Source organism: Fopius arisanus, unplaced genomic scaffold, assembly GCF_000806365.1.
Source record: "Fopius arisanus strain USDA-PBARC FA_bdor unplaced genomic scaffold, ASM80636v1 scaffold00001, whole genome shotgun sequence".
Classification (NCBI taxonomy): domain Eukaryota; kingdom Metazoa; phylum Arthropoda; class Insecta; order Hymenoptera; family Braconidae; genus Fopius; species Fopius arisanus.
The window spans coordinates 4,660,852-4,684,518 of record NW_011887740.1 but is presented as its reverse complement, the minus strand read 5'-3'; the positions used below and the strand labels follow the sequence as shown (position 1 = coordinate 4,684,518).

At 38.4% G+C, this 23,667-nt stretch overlaps 1 protein-coding gene across 12 annotated transcripts in view; it reads left to right on the top strand.

The window, feature by feature from the left end:
* Nucleotides 1-23,667, top strand: part of LOC105264137 (protein tramtrack, beta isoform) — a 55,298-nt gene that overhangs the window by 6,368 nt on the left and 25,263 nt on the right. Inside the window, exon 1 of one of the 12 annotated variants that reach the window (XM_011300873.1) lies at nt 3,598-4,369. The exons of the other annotated variants lie outside the window; for them this stretch is intronic. The gene's annotated coding sequence lies outside the window, so the exon portion shown is untranslated. Of the gene's footprint in view, nt 1-3,597; nt 4,370-23,667 lie in introns of those variants that run through there. 12 annotated transcript variants of the gene reach the window in all.

Below are 23,667 nucleotides of genomic sequence, written 5' to 3'. Positions count from 1 at the left end.
GGGGGTAGAATTTGATAAATTAAAGTATTCGATCTGCACAATTTATCATTTATTCGATAAATAATAATTTTTTGGGTGAAAATCTGTCGTGGGGATGGTGTTCGAGAGTGGATTCCAAAGTCCCTTCAAAAGCGCTTTGAGATTCATGATAAAAAATCCGAGAATTATTCAGTGCCCTTCGAACAATTGCAAGTGTGCGAGTGTGTAAAATGTGTCTGTTCATGTGCGAAGGCCAGTTATGGAGGAGAACGAGACGATGGTGGCCTTCAGCACTCGAGAATTCGAAATGCACTGGAGGAAAATGTTATTTTAAGGCTTACTATGGCTTTCTGATAATCTGAGATTTTAGTTTTGAAAATGGAGTACTGAGGGAATTTCGAGTAATATTGTTCCTCGATTTGTCGGATTTTTTAGTTAATTTGTCATTTTAATGGATATTTTGTTATCATATGGCTTGGATAACAAGTCCCATGGAGTTGGGACTCATGGCACTGCACTCCCGACCTCGTTCAACGTCAATTATCACTTCAGGTACTAAGGTAATCGGTCTGATTACCCAGATACATTAAAATTCAACTTATCGAGGAGATCCTGGTATTTTTATCGCTTTATATCGATTATTTTCAAAATTATGGCTTCCTCGTTGTGATTTTCAAGAAGGCTACACTGTTAGAAAAATAATGAAATTTCATGGACAATTGATTATTCATTTTTGCGACAGTGGGACTGATTGCGATTTGAGGGTTGAGGACATGGAACAGTTTCACTGAAAATTCAGGTGAATTACAGATTTTTATCCGGCATGAAGATGAGAATTTCTCAATTTATTTAAATTTACAATTCAATATGACCGTTCGGTGGGAAATTACATAGAATTTTTTGTGAAATCGGAAATTTCATTCTTCTTCCAGCAAAATCGCATTCAGTGCCACTTCCGGTTAAATTCCAGAGTGTATTCACCAGAATTTTCCGGTTTTATGTTCATTCCCAGGAAAAATGGAACGGAAATCAACAGTTCTGTTTCATTTTTCCACGAAATTCAGAATTCTCAATGCGAAGATGTTCTGAAATTCCAGTGGAATTGCGACACGATAAAAATTCCCGGAATTCACCGCGGAAAATTCAGTGGAAATTTTTTAACAGTGTAAATAATGAATTCAAAATTGAAGATTGATATGTCGTCTCATAAATGGATATCTGGACTGGAGATTATTTGATTGGTGTGTGGAGAATGAGACAGATGATTTCATTGAGAAAACTCAGATGTGTATGATCCATTAAAATATTTTTTATTTAATATGCAATACTAAGGTCTTTTCATTGTAATCATTCATGTTATCCCCATCCCTCCTGCTGATTTGGGCTCAACAAGTGCTTCCATATTAATGATGTCTTCAACGGTTGCGATCAAGGTTCATGGACCAGCCGTTGAATTAATGTTTTTTACTCACTCCATTTTCTTATAATTGTCCAATTAACGAATTCTGCCAAAAGCAAGGATTAGATATTTTGACCTGTGCTAGTTCGGCAGAATAATCGAAGAAATTGATGTATTCATGTTTGATCGGTGTTCATCGTTCCCTTCATTCCAATCTCGTTGTATGTTGATCGGTACCAGTTGTCATTTCCTCTGCAGTAAAAATTAATTTTTTACTCCCAGAAATTATTTGATAATCCTTGAAGAACTGCAAATTGAAAAGAAGTCCTGAGAATTCAGGACAATTCAGGAAATAATAAAATTTTTAAGACGCTCCACTGTAATTCAATTGGAAAATTTTTAACAGCAAGTACTTTTTACCGTAATTTTTTTTCATTTCAAAATAACAGAGATATTTCTGGGGATTTTTCTGGGAGTAAAAAATCTCTTCTTTTTTGTGGCATTCAAAGCATTTCCATGGCTGCAATTTTTCCCTTTTCAACATTAAAATTTTTAACGTAGAAAAATGATCAATCGATTATTTCAATATCACATTTGAAAAATCATATTGTGTGTGCCAATTGGATCGGCTTTCATAATTCATAATGACTAAATAAAAAGCGCGTGTACTATTTATATTTTTTTTAATATAAAATTTATATTATAAATTGCGCCAATTAATATTTCTTGAGATACTTTTGAAAATAGAGATTTTTCCTTGTCGCTTTTCAAACTGAATCCATCGACAATTCGAAATTCTGACTGAATGTAAAACCTCAGGCTTCCGCAATAATCCGACTCTCTTAATTCAACCTGAATCGTGTATCTAACCTCATTAAATTCGTATGTACTGTTAGAAACTTTCGAAAAAACAATCAATAGATTAATTCCCCAACGAGAGAGACTTTTCACAGGCCTATAATTTCAATTAGACCCAGGCACTTTATCCTCAATATTGCAAACCCCAACTTATTTTACTATTTTTTTTATCTCGATTGAGTTTTTCATGGGAGCAGTCAACAGAGACGACACTGATGACAAAAAAATGTGGATTAAATTTTTCTCCGTGGCTCAAATCCTATTATACCTGATCGATACTTCTCGAGCGTATCCGCGAGGGTCCTTGAACCCTACCCCATCGTTTCTTGATCCAATGAAACGTACGAAATCCAATGAAAAAGTCTAATAATTGTGATCGGCGCAGTAGAACGGATTCGGCCAACAAATATTACCGATTTTCGAAAAAATTCCCATAAAATCATCGAAGCAAAAGATTCCCATGAAATTCCCCACAGAAAAAATCCTGCACACCCCCCAAAGAAATTCTCTCACCTCTTCAATCCCAAAAATCATCCTGAACTTTAAGATTCCTCATCCCCACCGACCACCATTAATTAATCCCATTTAATCAGACTCCCCTCATTTCCTGAAAATCATCAAACAGCCGAACTATACAAAGAATCCGGATCGACCGGTAGATCTCCATCCCCTCCCTGACTTTTCCCATAATTCCACAAGTATTGATTTTTTATGAATTCTTCAAACGGCACTATCCTCGTACGAACTGCGGCATAAAACCGAAGAAAGAACCCTCAATCCCACCTCCCGGCAAATGGAAAAAAGCAAAGAAATGAAAAAAAAAAAAACGTCCCCCCCACCTCGGTAAAACCAAAAAAAAGCGTCCCTCCCTCTGCCTTAACCAAGGAGAAAAAGAAAAAAATTGTGAAAAAGGAAATAATAGTGGTGTATATTTGCGCGGGTCGCACAGGCGGAAGCGCACGAGGAGCGGCGAATATTGCCGAGTGAAATGGCACAAGAGGGAGCGATAGAAATTTCCCCTGTACCGCTTTCCTGCTGCCCCTCATCTCCCCTCGACAGCTACCCCCACTACAACAGTGATCTCCCACCCCATCTGCCCCACCCTTTGGCTTCTCACGTATAATATTCTCTCAACATTTTTATTTTACCGCATCGCAAAATACTCCGTCTCATTCTCTCTTTGCAATTTCCTCCAGTTTATCCCCATCTCTGTCTTTCATATTTTTCTCTTCCCCTCTTCTCAACACCGAACCTCACCCGCCCGCCATAACCCTCCCTCCCCCACCACTTATTTTTCCTCCCTCTATCCCCACTCCGTGTCCCATCTGCTCACTTCTTAACGTCAAACCACTTAGGGCCGTGGAGCCTCTCGGCACACACCACAATCCCGTGTTTTTCTGTTTAATCCAAAATATTTTTACCAATTCACATTCCGGCATTTTCCACCTGATCGGATGCAGGGGCAATCTAACACGCCATCTTGATAATTTCATATCTGTGTGCATATACGTCGTATGTATTGAATTTTGCAAGTATCAACGCGCGTTTTGTGTTCAGTCGTATTCGTCAAATTTTCATTGGTTACGTTGTTTATTTTTATTTTTTTCTCATCTTTGTTTTCGTCGCGAATTGAGAGGTGGATTTGAGTGTGTGATAGTGAAATTGCGGGTTCTTGAAAACCCCTCCCGGCATTCTGTGGTACGTGAAAACGAAAAACAAACGCATTCGTGCGGTGAGACAGTGGCTTTGTTTGATTTCTCGGAAATTTTATTTCCATTTCATTTTCTTTTCGACTCTCATTTTGGGAGCTGGTGAGGAATTTTGTTTCTGAGGGGGGGGGAGGGCTTTTTCGGGTCTTTTTTTATGTAATAGAAAAAAAACGATATGTGTCGTCGGTGTGAGTGCTGGCGAACTGTGAGTGTGTTCTGTGTGTTTACATCGGTACGTTAAGTTGGACGAGGAAAAAGAATTGAGAGTAAGGAACGGAATTAATTGAGCACAGAGACACAAGCGAGGGATTAAATAGACGTTGAGCTTAGGAGTGGGAACAGAGACGTGTCTGAGTGGTTTTTGGAGCTCTGGTGCTTCCTCTGATTTTTTTTTCCTGCCACTCGTCGCTCCAAAAAAAAAAACGTAAGTACTCCAAATGCAATAAAAATCCAAGATATTTGAATTTTCACGAGAGGACGGTGGTAATCCGAATCGAATCACAGGCCGCGCAGTTCCTCTCAATTAGTACTTTGCGAATGGAATAAGAAAATTGTGAGAGAAAAAAAAATGTAAATATCATCGTGTTGTTTTTACTGTCATGCGAGAAGTTCTCGCGCGTTTCACTCTGTTTTTACGCGCGTGCGTCTCCACGTTTTGCTCGAGTGTGCGCCAAGAGGTAAAAGCATTTCGTCGATGTGTGGGAGACTGGGGATCATGTGTGAAGGATAGAAAACGTGTTGGTATTTCTTGGTAAAAAAAAAAAAAGAAAGAAATAAAAATACTTGGCAGTTGTATTCGATTTTTCGAAGGCACTTCTTGGCGCTTCGTTTCTTTGAAATTCAAGGCCATTTTCGGACTTCTATTCCTCCATTTTTGCCTCGCTATTTGCCAGTGCAATGCGTATCCCGAGTTTTGTTTTTTTCTCTCTCTTTTTTTCTCTCTCTTCCTCTCTCTCCTGGTGGAGGGAAAATAGAAGATGGCCTTCTCTTTGAGGTTATGATGGCGGTTCACTTGGAAAGCCTATCTGTGTGTTTTTCCTCGCGTTCTCTCTCCACCCCTGGATTTCTCTCCTGCCTCTGTTCTCTTCTTTTTTCTCTCGGTTTTTTTTCTATCTCTCTCTCTCTCTCACTCTCTCTACTATTATCAATTTATGGTCTCTTGCTACTCCTATGGCGGGCGAGGGTAATCTCGCGCATGGGCAACGCCATGTAAGATGGGGATACTCCATACGTCCCCCCTCTTTTTCGAGCCCTCCCCTCAATTTTATTTTTATGATTTTTTTTTGTGTTTGATCTGGTCGCTCGCTCCCCCCTCCCCATTTTCATCTTTTTTCTCTGGGTTGAAATTTTTTCTTCTTTTTTAATCTCTTTTCTTTTTTGAAGGCTGAATTTTTATTTTTTTTATTGGAGACCTTTTTTCAGAATAAGACGACTGCGACTGGAATCGATATTAATTTTTAGATGCTCGACCCGACGGCTGGAAAGGAGAATAACAGGGGAATGAGTATTGTATGGGTGGAGGAGAATTGTGATTTATTTCGGGATATCGTGAGGACTTGGCTGATTTTTTGGCAATTGTTGGGAAGTGGTTGTTCTTCGATTGTCGTGGAGTCTTGATGGAGCTGTTGATGGAGTTCTGGAGATTGTCTCTATTTTGGCTGTAGTATTTTATTTAGTGGTCTATGGTCGGGATTTGGCTGTTTGTTTTTCAAGTGTGGGAAATTCCCTGGTTCCTGATAATGTCTGGCACCTGTCTGGGAATGGCACATGTCTCTGAGATTCACATGGGTTGGAGACAAAATTTATTGGGTGAGGTTAGACAGCACATCACCACTGAAACGTGGAAATTTTCCGTGAATGAGTCGAGTCTTTATCGGTGCACGAGTATTTCTGGTTTATCACTGGTTTTCCTTTGGTTTTAATGCTCGTATCCGAAAATATCGTTACCCAGAATTATGCAATCTGTTTCATCCAAAGTGTACAGAATTCCAATATCGGTTTCTCAATGTGGATGAGTTTCGACATTTTCATCCAATTCATCTCTCCTTTCGTGTACATCTCTCTCTGGAAAAAGGGAAAAATAATTCCACTTGGTTTTATCATGTGCCCTGATAAAACTTGGAAATGCACCGGGTTGAATTATCACTCATTTATCACCTGCATAATCTACGATAAAATTGATATATTTTTTTTCTCGAAAATTGATACGCCATTTTTATTCAAATATTGAATGGAAGAGGAGAAAAAAAAAGTGCAGGGAGGGGAATATGATCATAACATGTGAAATTTGATATCTAATCAGAGTTATTCATCCCTAGCCAAACTCACTGTCCAAAACAATAAATGTCATCTCTCTCGTCTCGTGTCCCCTCTCCCCAAAAACGTGGAATCACACTCAGTTCACAATCGAAACTATTGGTGTTTTATTATTATATTTTTTTTTTCTGTCGTGTGCAACAAATACAGTCTCGATTTCCAATGCAATAATTTTTGTTTCTGTTTTTATTTGATTTTTCATACGATTCACTCGATAACTCGTTACGCATCGTTTGTGTCGATGTATCGGTATGGAAGCCATCTAAAAATGCGAAAGGTAGAGAGAAGGCTGTACCGGAAGTTGAGGAGGGGGTGAAAAGGGGTGATAGGAGGGGACCGGGGAGGGGGCTGGTAAAAACTCCTGACGAGGGGCAACATCACGCCAAGGTCGCCGCACTCGTGGAAATTCTCAAGTGCAATCCATTGCGCACTTATTCTCATTATTCCACCATTCATTTCACTCAGTTTTTATATAATTTTTAACCCTCCCCTTTGCCCCAGCCTCGGTATTCTCAGCGGAAGTCTTACTTGCCCGCGAGACTCGTGATGGGATACATATTTTTTATTTCAAACTAATTTATGGCAGAATTTTGCTAGATGCTTCGGTGGTAATTATGAGCAGCGAACGTATACCTTTTATTGTCTCTCGGTGAGAATTTCATTATTCCTCGTCTTCATTATTTATTTTTCACTGCTGCCGGTGCAATTGTTTTTTTCAAAATAATTTCTCTCCGGTGAGTTTTGAAATTCTTCGTTATTGCTTATTGGATACTTGCGTCAGTAAAAAAAAAACTCGACTGTGATTGCACAGTATCTCGGATATTTAACAGTGTGGGAATATTTTTCCGAATATCTTGGCAAGTGTCTGGGTGAACTGGGTCATCAAGTGCATTGCGGAACCGGAAATGCTCCAGGCTTTCCAGTCAGCCCATTTCAATTAAATTATTCATTCAACTTTCGTATCCCAATTATATTCCTATTATCAGTAGTTGCTTGAAAATTGACATAATTTCGATACAACTGCACGCCAAAATATTCTGAAAATATTTTCAGAATCAATTTTCGAGAATCGAGTTTGAAAAATCCACAAATGTTGAAAAAAAAAAAAATGCCCGTGGGACTGGTTACGTAAATTTCCTGTACTTTTTTTTTCGCGTATAATTCGTACGAATCGATGAATTGTTGACTCGTAAAATCATTCATACACGGGGTATTGCTCAATGTTCCCAGTAATTTCGCAACATAAAAAGCCTTGGATTTGCCCGTGGTTCAGTGATTTCAAATATTTGTTTCTCATTCAATTCCGAGTAGCAGTCGTTTCACGTTTGCATCGTGATTATCACTGAGTGGAGAGGAATCTTATCTATCGTCCGGGGAGCATTGACCAAACGATGGGAAAAAGACGAAAATATATTTTCAATCGTACGGCTTTTCGGCTCGGACAAACGGTTATATCTCGGTCAGTTATGGAGGCAATGATATTAATTATAGACACGAGTCTCTTCTGATATCTACTCAACTCGTTTTGTATATATACTCTAGTCGATTGACTTGACAGCTAGGCCACGAGTGTGAGCGAACTCGACAAGTTCCGCTTCCTATACTTTATACTTCTGTACTATTATCCCACCCCTCTCCCACCCCCCTTCCATCCCCTCCCATCCCTTTTGTCTTTTTTTTCTCCTCTATACATTCAGCAACGAACCAACTCGGTCTAAAGCAGTGCATAATTGAAAAATTCTAAATAGACTATTCTGGGAGTACATAATCAGAAAAATGATTCATTTAAAATCAATCAAATTTACGTTCATCAAATCAATTCGTTGTTATTCGTTATTAATACCAATTATGCTCTATTATATCTTGACGAAATTAATTCACTTAAATTGATAAAATGATTTTCTTGGAGATGTTATAAATTCATTTGAGTCTAATAAGTTATGGATGATGTGGAATAGGTAGTATAAATAGTGTAGAATTCATGTATCCGGAAAGAAATCTTTTATTGGATTCACTAGATAAAATTATTCTCAGCTAGATGAAAATTCATCATTAAGAGGTATTTCTGAGTAATGGACTTTAGATTCAATGCAAATAGAGTGCATCATTGGAGACCGAAAATTTCTCCAGCTTTCCAATCGCGCTAGAAATATTCACAGTAGATTAATTTTTTTTCTTTTTAGGCACTGGCAAAAATAGAAATCTGTGACACACATTTTTATCTTACGGAGTGAGACTTATATTTTGTTGTTACGACTTCTCGGTGTTAGTGTTGAGTGTGTATATCGACCAGTAACCGAACACATCCGATAATGAGCATTAACCGAGTTAGCCGAGCGTGCGCGTCGCATTCCGGAAGTAATTGGGTTTTCAAATTCACCGCGCTCTAATTTATTCACAAGTGTTTTTATTTTTTTATTTTCGCAAAATGATGAACCGATGAAAAAAAAATAATCGAGGGAGAAGGAGGTGGATTTTCCAATTTGTGATTAAGCCGAATTTTAATTGGCAATTTCTATGAGAGAGAGAGGGTGGTGCTGGGCATTTGAAAATTTGTAATGTTTCCTGCTGAAAATGGCAATTTCACCGTTGAATCCACGATTATATGAGTGCACGCAGAATAATTAGCATTATCACCGTTATCATCGTCCTTTAGTCGATAAATGCACCGAGTACTCGTGTGAATCTATAGGGATAAAAGGACAGAGTGCCTGCAATTACGTAAAAGTGCAAAGCATTTTGAACCACTTCTCGTGTACTTCACACATAATCCCCTCCCTCCAACCCCTCTCACTTAATCTTCAGTCGGTCTATTTATTTTTATATCCAGTGCAAAATGTTTTCTCTCTCTTTCCTCATTTACACAGCTGGCGATTCTCCTGTTACCGATCTCTTTATCATACCTGGTGACGAGGGGCAATTGCACTCGCTTATTTCAATGGCATTGGTCGATCGATTATCTAAAAGAAAACTCGAGGGGAGGAAAAATAGATAATCAGTGAAGAAAATTATGGTTTACGGGTATGCAAAAGGCAAACGATGTCAAACTGTTTTTAATTTCACGTGACCGAGTACTCGACGTTTACCGGTTATCGGTGTTACACATGGATATCTCAACCTTCATTACACCATTTACATTACACCGATGAAAACTCAACCGGACATTTTAAAATCGTCATAACTCACCTTTAGTGTATCCCCATGTCAATTAAATTTATCGATTTTTAAAGAAAGACATTTGGATTATGCAGAGTGCAATCGCTTGTTGTTTCGTCAGGTATTCCTTGTGCCCAGTGATTATTCATCTTCAACGTTTTACTCGAATTATTGAAAACAACAAGAAATATTATTCCCTTTCCTGTAGTCTCGAAGACGGAATTACCATTGAAATTTTTTTTGCAAGCTATTCACCAGGCATTTTTCGCTTGTGGTTCTCTTTTTTTTAATTTTCTTTTTTTTTCTCCTCGTTTCTCCTTTACCTCCCACTCTTCTTCCTTATTCGCCGGTAAAAACTTAAAATTCCCCGGCACAGTCGAGACGCCGGAGGCGTAAGTCTTGGCTATGATTAATGGCCGATGGAGGCGAATGAACGTTGGAATTCCACGAGCGTGCGCGACGGAAAAGTCTTAGATATATCAGAAAAAAAGATGGAAAAATAAAAAAGAAGAGTTTATAAAAATGCCGTGATGGGAGGGGGTGGGGAGGGGTAGGGGGGGTAGAAGATGGCTGAAAGTTCGAGGGAGAGATTCTTGCTGGTGTAATAATCGCGTGGCCTCTCGTATGAAATAACTATTTTATTTTTTTAACGAACTCTTATTTTCCACATTTTTCCTGGGTTTCTTCAGTTTTAAATAAACGTATGCAATTACTTGGGAAAATGACTCGGGAAGAGCTGATATGTTTAACTGATAATTTTGCTCGATTATCAGAGGGGAAATAACTTTTTGAGAATTCAATAGTCGAGTGGACGTCACAGTATTCAGTTGTTAAAAATTAACTTTGACGTTTCAAGGAAAAGAACTTTGCATTTTTAATAATCACTAATTAACGTGCATTTTATCGGTATTTTTCACTGGTAAGTCAGGTACATACGATAATAAGAGTTGTTTTTTAAATAGAAATAAAAACGTTTTCTCTGTTGAAATTCCATTAGCAAATGGTAATTTTTAATAAATTCCTTGGGAGCGAATATTTCACCCAATTACTGAACGTCAGGGTGAATTGCTATAAATTTTTCTGCGTGCATGAGTGATTTCATCTAAAACGAATTAAAATCCACAATATTTAAAATTTAGATTCAGCCTTAACTGAGAATGCGACAAAAAAGAGGTCTGACAGTATTTTAAAATGCTTTCGGTTTTTTTTTTAATTAAATTACGTAGGTTGTGATTCGACGGTGGATTTTGATGAATTGTGGAATTGAGGAATTGAGGAATTGGGGAATTGGGGAATTGAGGAAAACCTTTGAGAATCGATTTTGATAGGCAGATGTGAGGGAAAAGCCAGTAGACACATCGGGCACTTTTCTTTTGGTTTTTACGAGATAAAGAGGAGTGAGAATAGTTTAACAAAAGGAAAAAAAGGAGAGTGGAGAGGATAAGGGCAGCGAACGATCCCCTTTTCGCCACTCCAGACACTTTTGCTCCGTACCACCTTCATCCTCCTCCTCGGATCCCCACGTCTCATCCCAGCACCGATTTACAATTTCGCGACATACTCGTTGAGGACAATTTCAGGTTTATTATGGCTGTTACATCATTTTATGCCTCGGTGCGTCACGACGTGGCATTAAAGGCGGGGAAATTGTCAATAACGATTGATTGGCGAAATGAAAAAGGTTGACCTATTTATTAGAGCCCATTCGAAAATTAACAGGTTTTTTTTGGGGGTTTTTCTTTTTTTTCTTTTTGGATCTACGGAAATTTTGATGATTGAAGAAATAGCGCATTGGTGATGTCACTCGATGACGCTAGACTTGGCCTTTCCATTCTCAACATCAGTTTTAAAAAAATTATGCAAGAGGTTAAATTGAGAACAAGTGTATTTCCGGGCTTGTCGAAAAGGTCGCTGTTATTATCAGTCCGAGAATTTAGGAATTGAATCACGTACACGTCATCTGTTCACTCGATATTTCAAGAGTGAAAATTAATCGGACAGTTTGAAAAATTCTCTTGAAATATTCAAAGAATATTTCACTGGCGAAGTTGTTAAATTGGATAAGCCGATTTAACAGTTTTCCGTAATCATCGATCTGCACTGAAACCTGTCGATATAATCTGATAACTTCGAAGGACTTTTTTCCACCTCGTTAAATTTCCGACAAAAAAGGCCTTTTGAAATTTCATCGTAAAATCAATACTTATCGCCATGAAAATTCAAGTGTAGTTATGAAAAAGTCAGTCGATTGACAAATTGCTCAAATACTCAATGAAAAATTAAATTAAATTAATCGCACAAATTCATCGAATTCAGGACTTGAGTTTGCCGAAATTTCGGGGAGATGAATTAGACGAATTAAATTTTATAATCTAACAACAGTTGATTACATTTTTTCGTGGTGGAATTGATGGGAATATTTTGAAATGCCATTCGGCCATCTGAGATAATTAACCTCTTTTTGCAGTCGATCCTGACCGGGAGACTCTTCCGTGTTCGTGAAAGGCTGAGGAGTATGATAAAATGGGGGAGGAAAAGAGGGAGGGCCGGTAGATATGGCTGTAGACTAAAGCGAGAAAGGGGTAAACGAGGGGAAAGGGGGTGATAAGGGGGTAAGGGGGTATCTGGGTGGTGAGAGGTGAAGGCTTCGATGGGCTATTGGCGGGGCCACTTTACTCAACTCTTCTTATTTTTCTTTTTGTTTTTACCTCCTAGCTGACGTCACCAACTGGCATACACTTTTCAGGGAATAATGCAGATTGATTTTCCTCCATTCGCTCTGGTCATTCCATGCATTATTCTCCCCTCCTTCTCAACTTTACTCTAACGTCGTCTTATGGTGAATTTCTCGCTCCACATCTGGGTTTATTGACTCATGGAGGGAATTCATAACTCCCAGAGTGATGTATTGACGTAGTTTGCACGATGTAGCTTCTGCAAAATTTTCTATTTTTCGAGGGGTAGGAGTGCTGTCTAGGGGTGGGCGATAGCGCCGCAGGGGTGAGATAATTTCAATGGGGGAAAGTGTAATTATCTTTTGTACACCTCAAAATCGATCCGCTGGTACAGTAGTGGGAATGAAATTCGTGCAATTATTATTATATGTCATCTCGATTTTTTCAGTTCGTTTTTCATTGCGAGGGATAATTATTATTTTTGGAAATTCGAGAATTTTCTTGGCGATTTTTCCATTATTTTCGCGAGGTCGTTGAACTGATATTGACAGTTCTCATGAATTTTTTCATGCCTTGATATATTTTGCCATTGCAAAATATTGCCATTGATTTTTATATAAGATACGCGGTGAAAATTCCGTGGAAATGAATCATCAGTTGAAAATCTTCAGGATTGAGGAAATGGATTCTTGTTGGTGGATAAATGCGTCAATTCATTTTCACTTGTTCCCGACTTACACGGATACATTAGATTTATTTTCTCCATTTAGTTCACAACACGAACTCAATGTTTGAAACATTGATTTTGTGTCCGTTGAGTTTTTCATGTCACTCACCATTTTTCTCTCCCACTTTTTTGTCTTTATTTTAGAGAATTCGTTTCTATTGTACGATAGGCTGGGACAGTGGATTTTTTTTTTGTCTCGTTCGGTTGCATTTCGGTGGGATTTTTATTTTTCATACGTAGTGAGACACAAATAAAATGAAAAAAAAAAAAACTTCAACGGATACTTGATATCCCCGACATTTACATTTGAATATGTAGTATTGTTGGAAAAATGTGGAAACTAAAGGCACAGGAATGAAAATAAGTAGGTGGATATCGTCGATTGAGCCCTGATACTCCATTACGACTGGAAAATCGTGTTCCTGATGTGAAATCTTCGGAGGATCATCCTCCACCGTATATTTCCCCCCTTTGTTTTTCTATTTCCTTCCCTGACATAACAGCAGCAAATAAAAAATATATATTAAGCCGGAAAAGGTCAATGCTTTTCGGGATTTCAGTGTTTTTACGGCGCTCTCGGGCTCGTCGCTTCACTCGTGATTATTACTGTATTTCGCGAAAAAAAAAGGTATAAAAAAAAGATGTCGAGGGAGAAGAAAAATGAAAAAAAAAAAATATCCCGCCGTAAAATCTAATTTCGCGGAATAAACCCAGTAGGAGTTTGCGCAGTATCGAGCTTCATCTGCGAGAGGGTCGACAGCCCTCCTCATCCCCTCCAGACGGAAGATTTATAATTCCCCCTCTCTCTTCCGTCATATTCTTAATAAAAAAATTCCGATATCAATTCTTTTCCCCATTTATTTTTAATTAAAATTTTTTACCAACGAAATGTCGGGTAAATGGGAACAATAGCTTGCGAGAATGTTGGGGATAAATCATGTGAGACTCGTAAGTGGCTTTTTTTTTTTTCAAACTGGAAAAATTCAATTTTTCCGAGTGGTAAAATTATCGTGGAATCGTGGTAAAGTGCAAAAAATTTGGGACTGGGTTGAAAATTATTTTTCTCCCTAGCAACACATTGGGGAATTTGTACGGTTTCTGGTGCTTGCCGTAATTTATAATCGGAATTAATTAATTGGCCGGAGAGAGAAGGCTGACGGTAACGCCTTGGCGTCACGCCTCGTTCTTAATCTGTCACCGTGAATTTAATCACTAGAGCATTACCCCGGGCCCCATCCTAATCACTAATAATCGAAAAAAATTCCACTGTTCATATTGATATCCAATTTTTCGCCATTCGTCACAAATCAATATCTCAATTTTCCAAGACGAACGGAATCACGAGAGCGAGCGATAATTGAATTTCCACGCCGTGGCGAATTCATTCAAACTCAATAATAAATATAGTCATTTAAATTTAATTCTCGTCTCCCACCCCCCCCAAATCTCCCTCCCAATTTCTTGAAAATCTCATTTGTAGTCTTCTCATCGATCCGCGCATCCCTTCCGTGCTCCTTGACGGTCGTTGAAAATAAAGTAAAAAAGAATAACGGCTCGACGGGCGGTGCAAATCCCCCCTACCACCCTCCCAACCCCCTTTCAGCCCCTCCTCTGAGTCTCGCCTCAACCTCGGAGGAAAAGCACAAGAGGAAAAACTGAAGAAAAAACACCAGAAAAATTGTGGAACCGAGTTAGCCTTTCCCCTCCTATTTCCACCGAAGAAGCCAAAGTAAAAAAAAGCCCATATATATCTCGAAAGACAAGGAGAAGAAATGGTACTGCTTGAAAAATGGATGCCCACGGGGCAGGGGGGTGGTAGGGGGGGCAGGGGACAAAGAGGAGGGTTTTCCGACCGGAGAAAAATGTCAAAGCGCGTCGTAAAATTAGAGACATCCCCCAAGAAATTCACCCCCCGCTCGGTTCCACTGGGAATTAACGCAATCATGGAGTGATAATAACAATAATCATATTATTTTTTTCAAATGGGGGTGGTACGGGAGATAAGGGGATGGTTGAGGGGGTAGTGAGGGGTTAGGTCTAGTGATTGTCAACACAGGGGTTGAGGGGGTGAAAGACGCCACGAGAAATACGTATTTATGGTACCCCTCATTCTCACCCCTTTCTGAACCCCACCCCGTTGTCTCCACCTCCCACTCCACTCGCATTTTCATCCCCTACTGTAGAGACATCCCCCCTCCCCCCACCCCCCACTACCACCACAGAAATTTTCTATTCACCCATCCATACCACCCACCTTCTCCCTCCATACCACCCCCACCATCCGCGATGTTTCCCGCGCGTCTTCTTGTTCTCTCTCTCTCTACCTCGATCTTTTTTTTTTTTTTTTGCACTCCTCTTTCTCTCCGCCGACGCTCACAGCCCGCCACTTTAATGTTACATTAATAAAAAGCAACAATCAATATCTTCCCGGTAAAAAAATTTTAATCTATAACAGAATTCCCGAGGAAAGCGGTGCGCCGGTCGGGGCCAGGCCTCTTTGCGACGTTGCCAGTGTCGTACACCGGGGTACACAGTACCCCATGTTATCTCGCAATTAACTTTTTCATTTTCAATTCAATTTCTTGGCTTTTGTCTTGGCCGTTGGTGCTCGCGGTTTGAAATTCAGCAGGCGCGGTTGGATACAAGTTCTTCTGCCCATTCTCCCTCTCTCTCTGTCTCGTTTTTTTATTTTTCGGATTCATGATTTGATTTCCACGGGGAATTCCGCAATTTTCTGGAATTTGAAAAATAAATAGTGAGAATTTTTCAAAGGTTTTTTAATCTACTTTGAAGATTTCTAGTCAAATCCTAGACTTCATTATTCGAACTGCAAAATTAATTTGCTATTTCAATAATAAAATAGTTAAAAAATTTAATTCATTCAAATATAGAATCATTACTCGAATTTTCACCGATAAAATTCCTTGACAATTCACTGCAGAGGAAATACATAAAACAAATAAATAATTAATTAATCTAAAATTTCTCTGAAAATCTTAAACTTCTTATTAATGATTTAAACAGTGGATTTTGCTTTGATTTTGTAACGGATTTGTTTTGAGAGGCTGAAATGGGCGGTATATCACGTGTATGAATTCGCAGGTGCGTGAGAGGCAATTGACCGAGGAAGAGAGGGCCATGAGGGAATGAGTGAGAAAGGAATAATTATTGTAGGTGAAGAGGGAGAGGTAAAGTGGTTGACGGGTGGTGTTGTGGCGTGTTACGTTTGAATTTCACGGTACGAGATATAATATAAATGCCAACTAGTGTGATTGCAGGGATATGATAAGACTCGCCTGCAACTCGTCCCTGATAACTGTTCTTTTTTCTTCTATTTTGTAAACAACATTTTGGAGATGATTTTTTGCTGGAATTTTTAACGGCATTTTTCGGGCTTTTTTTTGTCACCAGTTATCTCCTCGGGTGTATATCTGCCTTTTTGGATGAATCACTGGAAAAAATGTTTGTTATCTCCCCCTGTGAGTCAATATAGTAAACAGGCATGTGGTAGCCTCATTCTTTTTTCTGTCTCGGTTTAATGCATGATTAGACAGAAATATATTTCAATCGTATTTATTTTCAATTTTTCTTTGCGACTATTGCGTTGTTTTTCCGCGAATGGCGAATTTTTTTTTTGCGTTGAGATTTTTTACTTTTTTTATTATTTATTGTTGTGGAATTTTGATGGATTTTTTTGGGGGTATTTGGAGGTAATATTTTTGTGATATTTTAGTTTTATATTTGGATTATCATAGGGAAAATTATTTATTCGGTCGGTGAATTGTTAGTCTCGAAGAATTTTATTCAGGTTTTTTTTCAGCTTTGTGATTTTTGATGTGATAATCGAATCTTATTGTACCGTTTGAATAGGAAATATTGATTATTCAAATAGATTCATCGGTTCCATGGTCTCCGTTTTGACGAAATGCAGATTGTTTTTTTAATTTGTTGGATAGAAAAATGGAAATTTTTAACGACGAACGAAAATACATGAAATTTATTCACATTTTGATATTCAAAAATGAATAAAATTCATGAATATTCTACGAAATTCGAATACTTTTCTTCGATAGCGGAATTAAAGTGATTGTAATTGGAAACGTGTATTTACACTGATGAAAAATTTCGATTGATTTTTCCAGGTATTGGTCATAAAATATAAAAATTAATGGAAGTTGGGGAAAGTCAGTCGTAAATTTTTTGAAGCGGCATATTGAAAAAATTTAATTCCAAAAATTCATAAGTCATTTCCAAAAAAAAAATTCATTTGAATAGCTATATTTTCTGTCATTCCTCCCAGAAATAATTGAATGTATGAAATTTTACCGAACGATTACGTAATTATTCCAGAATATTTCATCATTTCACCAACGCGGTAAACTAAGATAAGTCCATTTTTTTTCAAAACCACTTTCCCCCCACCACCTCGAAATTGCAAAAACAAATCGATTTCTTCCACAACAATTTTTTCTAAAAAAAGCAAGTACCCACAAAAAATGTGTCTACAAAAAAACTAATTACACCCTTCAAAGTGAGAAATCACAAAAAAAAAAAAAAGGTGTCACCTCAAAAAAAATCCCCCACCCTACTCACCCACTTAGCAACAGAATTGAATATTTCTCTCCCATTTGTTAAAAATATTCATTTAAATAACAAATTGCAAATATAATTCTGTAAAAGTGCGTCAGATCAGGTTGGATACCTGTGCGAGCGTTTACAAACACGATAGAAAGAGTGCGAGAATTGTCGATATAGAAGTACAAACTCAAACATGTAAAGTGGTATGTACGTGTTACGTTGGAGTATTCGTCGTAGCAGCGGCGTGGCACGTCGTACAAAAGGAGTACAGAGCGCTGAATGGAATGGCCCTGGGTGGCGGTGGGGAGTTGACCGTCACTGGAATACGTTGAGTCAAAGGGGGAAAAAAAAAAAAAAAAAACCCGAGGGATGGAGGTGGGAGGAGTGCAGTTACAACCGATGAAAGAGAGAAAAAGATAGAGCAACTTACACACGTGCGTTACGAACCTACGGTACGCGTACGATCGTTGCGTTTCATGGCACAACTAAAAGAGCATTTTCACCACGCTCATGGTTGCCTCATTGATTCCCTGCTAACGTATGTAAACAAGTTCAGTGTGCAACGCTCGCTATTTTATGAACAATTAAATGCTAATTTCTCAATTGGGTAAAATTTGCCGCGGAGTGTTAAGGCACTTCCGCTCAATCTATTCATGGCAAATATTTCGCAATCTGAGAAATACAAAATTTTGATTACAACTGTACATTACAAAATTACATCATTTTTTTTGGAATACCTTGAGGCAACCATTGCATCACCCGGATATCGTGATTTTTTTGTACGTCAATAATTTCCATAATTCAATTTTTAATCAATGAAAAACCACCGGAAGAAATTAATTTATTTACTCAATTAAAATTGAGTTTTAATGTCTCAAATCGGTTTGTGGGATATTTAAAAAATATAATAATGCAGATTTATATTTGGAGATATCGGGGGGAAGTTTCTGGATGGGGGGATTTTATTTTGGAGCCTCGGTGTTGGGAGGACTCATTTGAATTAGCCCTTCGATCAAGATTTTTCGTTCTCATCTCCATTGTGTCACATGTGCACTGATGAACGACCTCGATGCATTCGTGGGATAACAATTTTTAGTCCCTTAATCCCCCCCTTTTTTCCACCCCAATCTCCACCCTCTGAGCTCTTCTCGCTCGAGCGCCATCAAATAATGAATTCTAGCTGTCGTGACGTTTCTCCCTATTTCGCTTTTTAATTCCCTTTTTTCACTACTTTTTTTTTCCTATATTCGCTGGAAACGGACATAATTCATCATTTCGTTTAGGAAGGTTCGCAGACAGGGCTCCATTACCTCGCAACGAATTTTACCTCCGTAATGAGTAATTTAATCAGTAGATTGTTTATTTCCAGTGGAGAATGGATTTAATTTTTGATTCACTAATAGTCACCATCTTAATCATCAAAAGAGCTTTTTCATTTCCGTCAATTAAATGGTTCTCTTTTCCTCTTTGCACTCGCAATACCATATATGGACGATTAATATAATTTATGGAAATATAATTCTTACTTCCGGTATTATTACACAATCTTTTGAGTTTCTATGATTAATTCATGTGGAAGTAATAGCTGTGAGGATTCACACGTGTAATAAGTCCTCCGAAAGGGAAAAAAAAAGAAAATAAAAGAAAATGCCGGGGAATTTTTTTCCATCGGGTGGATAGCGAGTAACAGCAGCAAATAAATGGGAGAAATTAATTATCCACGGGGAAGAATGGTGTGAATCATAATTGCTGAGTGCATTATTGAAGACGAGTAATATTTGATCCACACGTTCTTTTCCACTGATTAATGATTGATATAGCTTTCTCAGTGGTTATTTCAATTGTTAATTAGTCAAGATTATGGCTAGGTCGTGGATTAAATTCATTAGGAATTAATGGAAAGCCAGAGGAAAGAGTCGTATCAGTTTTTTCGCGATTTGCTTCAATTTTAAATAGTCAGTTATATGACGTTGACTTCCGGTGAGCACTTGAATCACCATCAATAATGCATTCTTCACCCATGGTCTGTCGCCGTTCGTTCACCTCACTCATAAACCTCTCCTTCGAGAATGAGGAATGAAGGAGAAAAAGACCAAAAATGCTACAGAGAAGGAAAAACAATTCAAGTTGCCTTTTGAACGTCATTCTGACATTGATCGTGCGGTTGAAGACTCGCGAGGGAGAGAGTGGGAGAGATGAAAAAAAAAAAATTACGAAGAAAATGAAGAAGTGAAGGATGAGGCAACGGGCACGATTGAAATACCCTCCATTGCCATTATTCTCGATAGGTTCTTTGTTACAGAGGTCTATAACAATAATGGCAGTACAATTACACGTATCTACCCCCCACCTCTGCTCTTCCTGACCGATCAATCGAAAATTATATCTCGAAAGGGTATTCTCTCACGATATTAAGCGACAGGGAAAAAAAAATTTTGCGACCCTGGGGTAAATGGAATATTTCCAAAAGGACATTCACAAGTTGGTTAAATATTAATACAGAATTATTATCGATCTTGGATTCGAATTCAGGTATGGCTGTCGCGGATGGAAGCGCTAAAGATGTAGCATAAATAAAACATGGGGGAGATGGGAATTCTCAAAGACAAAACGCGAAACTTTAAATACTTTGTGGGATATATATTTAAAAACTCATGGAATGCGAATTCTGCGCATAACTCGTTGGTCAAGAGATGCAGTTCCTTTCTATAAATTTCTCTGTTTTCTGATGCCGATGAAAAAATCGTCGTAGAAAAATCCCTGGTGGTGGGTAAAAAAAAAATAAGGAAAAAAATCTCACTCCTCCTTTTCTCTCCCATGACCATCACTGGTATCTACATCGTCACTCTCATGATTCTTTTATTTCGCTTCCTCTTAATTTTCTCCTTCTCTTTATTTTTGCAACGAGTGCATGGGGAGTCCCACGAGGTCTAGAAGACCCGGGAGGAACGTTCCAACTAACAAAAGAAGATAAGAAAGGCGCGTGAACTCCGGGCCTTTTTTTTCTCTCTCTCTTCCCCTCTATTTTTCCTCTTCACGTTTGTATGTGTGTGCGGTTTGATATGAGTATTTGCACAGCCACTTAAACTCCAGTTCAAGTGCAGCTGGTCTGGCCTTCATTGAGGCAGGAGGAAAATAGTGAGGACGAGAATATTTTTGCCCAGTTGTATTGAAAATGGGGTGTCAGGATGCCACCAATTTCTCATCAATTTCTCATCAATTTCAGATCAATTTCTGATCAATTTCTGATCAGTTTCTGATCAATTCCTGTCCAATTTATCATCGATTTCTGATTAATTTCGGGATGTGGCTTCTACATCGAAATTATTATTCATCCCCCTAGCTATTGGCTAGTACTCGCCGAAAATTACCCCCTTCTTGGTGCTCTGTCAAAGGAACTTGGGAGTGAGTGGTGTACGAACAATAACGAGGTCTGGAACAAAATGGAGTGAGAAAGAAAGAATTTTAACAATAAAAAAATTCACTGCCCCCTTCCCCCTTTCTCTCTCTCTCTCTCTTCAACCCCCCTTTCCGCCCCCCCCCCTTTTTTTCCCCTGCACAAAACGTCCACCCAGTCTCTCCCTGGATTCGACCTCGACGATGATACGACAAAAAATCAGATGCACGGCCATTGGCTGTTCTCAATTCGAATTATTGGCTTCCCCCGGTCGCCGTTCGTCAGATCCTCCCCCTCGGTCTGTCGCCCACCTATTCCCCCCCCTTTATAACCTCCCCCCCTTCCCAACCCCCTTCTCGCATCCCTCTTTTTCCCTCCACTCATTTCTCGTCTCTTTCTGCATTTTTTTTTTCTTTTCGTTTTTCTCGTTCCCTTTTTTTTTTCCATATTATTTTTGTTTTATTTCTTCTTCCTCTTTCCCTGCCTCTTCTCTTGGAGCGGGCGCCGAGCCCCGAGGAGGGCCGAAAAAACTTGGAAAAAAATCCAATTTCGTTGCCATGGCGACCGGCGTGCGTCGACTTTGATAAAGATCCCTCTTCTCTCCTTCTCGTTGCCTTTTTCTCTTTCCATCCTGTGCGAGACCGACAAACGGTGTATATATTTCTTGGGTGTATACTTTTAGGGGTTTTTTTTTTTTTCTCGTTGTGGGTACCACACAGACTCTTCAGTCTTGTTTGATTTCTGACGTTTTGCTTTTTAGGGGAAATGTTTTTTTTAATTCAATTCCGGGTATTCGATGGGCTTTCGGCAGGCTCGATTTTAATTATGAAAATTCGGGAATTCTCCGGCCTCTGGGAATTGGGGGCTGTCTCAGGCGAAACTTTTTTTTTCCAAATAAATTATTTAGAATAAAACTCGATGTGGAAAGTTGGAGGAAGAAAAGGGAATGGCGAGAAAACAGAATGAAAATTTAAAAAACCTCATAAATTTCAGGACAAAGTTTTCCTCGCATTAATGTATAAAGTTTCTGAATTATTATATAAAAAAAAAGGGGGGGGGGGGTGAAACAAAAATTTGTGATTTGGCGGTGAGTTTAATTTTTATTATTTCGAAAAAAGTTTTTTAATAAAAAAGTTGGTCCCGGGCGTATAATACTGGGTCCTGGGGTACAGATACTCGAGGAATACTGGGCTAGATGTATATTTTGCTAGGCGGGGGTGAGTACTGACTCGCATTAAAACTTTCGGTACGAAACGATATTTCATAACTTTTGTATTTTGAAAAAAATTGTACAATGCACCGGGGCATTTTTTTTTTACCTTCTCTGGAGAATTTAATTTTTTTTTCTCCCTAACCCCCATCTCATTTTGTCTCGTGTTACCCCTTGAAATGTCCTACGGTGTACACCACACAGGAACAGCAATATCCAACTGCGTCTACAGCGTCCGTTCGTATTTTTTCACTTTTTTGTTAATTTTTTGTTTCCGTCAATTCTTGTTTTTTATTTTTTTTTCCGTCTTTTTGCGCAACCCCCTTTTTAGACTCCGTTCTCTCTCCGATCCCCTTCTTCTCTCTGCTCGTTTTTACTCTCCGATATATTACCCACCTTCATGTGCAGCTTTTATAACGAATATTTGAAATGTATCTACGTCAAACGAACGAAACGAAGTTAAATTCTCCGTCTGGATGGAGTCCATTTTTCTCTCACTAGTTCTTTTTTTTATTTCTCATTTGATGTATCGATTTTTTTTTTTCACCAAGTAACGATAGTACCCCCAGGTCTCCAATCCAAGGAGAGGGGAAAAATTGGATCCGGTTGTTTGTACCCTACGTACACGGCTTTCGGTGCTAGAAGCCCACGACTGATGAAATTATGAACCCTAAAAAATTTGCGGTGAAAACCCATTAATTTTTTACTTCATTCCTGATATTTAAAAGATCTAACCCCTCACAATCGATTTTTTCACAATGATGTTTCGATTTTTTCACAACGATATTTCGATTTTCGCGAATTCCGCGAGTTCGATAATGGAAATGCATTTTTTAAATTAACATTCATTGAATAATTGAAGGTGAAAATATTTTGTCAGTGTAATACCTCCGCTCTGTAAATAATTTACATAACAATCTATTCATTCGTTATATTTTTCAAAATAATATAATGATATCGCAATATCTCGAATTTAAATTTTTAGAGGGCTGGTATTATTATTGAATAAAATTTGGAGGGGTTACCCCTCAAATACCGAAGAATTCCCTCGCAAGTAGAAAAAGTCTGGTTTGAAGCTCTTCATCATTCGTTGGATATATTTTTTAGAGTTGCACTCGTAGTTATTTATTTCGCGTCTTAATTTTTTCCCTCCCTGGGAACCCCCTCGACTTCTTAACTGTACCCTCCTTTTATTTTTCTGAGATCCCTCTTGAGACCCAGCCTCTGGGTTTTATTCCACGGAAATTTCAATTCGATCTCACCCCCTTTTCCTCGGGTTTCACTGAAAAATAAGGACTCATAAATTAAAAGACTATCGCTGTACTTCAAAAATGTAATTACAACCGAGAGACTCATCTCGAATAAGTCACATTATTATAAAATTACAAATTTAAATTTCTAGAATTCTTCAAATCAGTTCATTTCTCGAATATTCAAATGATAATCTTCAATGTTCAAGCTCTCAAGAGTATAATTATATCATATTATATTTAATGCGAGTAAACAATTTTTTCAATTTTCAAATGCACTTGAAATTGAAATTTCTTCTCGTTTAATTGAAGAAAAAAAATTGAGTGGAATTGAAAATTCGGATGAGATTGTCACTGAGATTTCTAGAAATTTCCAAGAGTGTGTGTGTGTTCTATATGTGTCCGCATACACA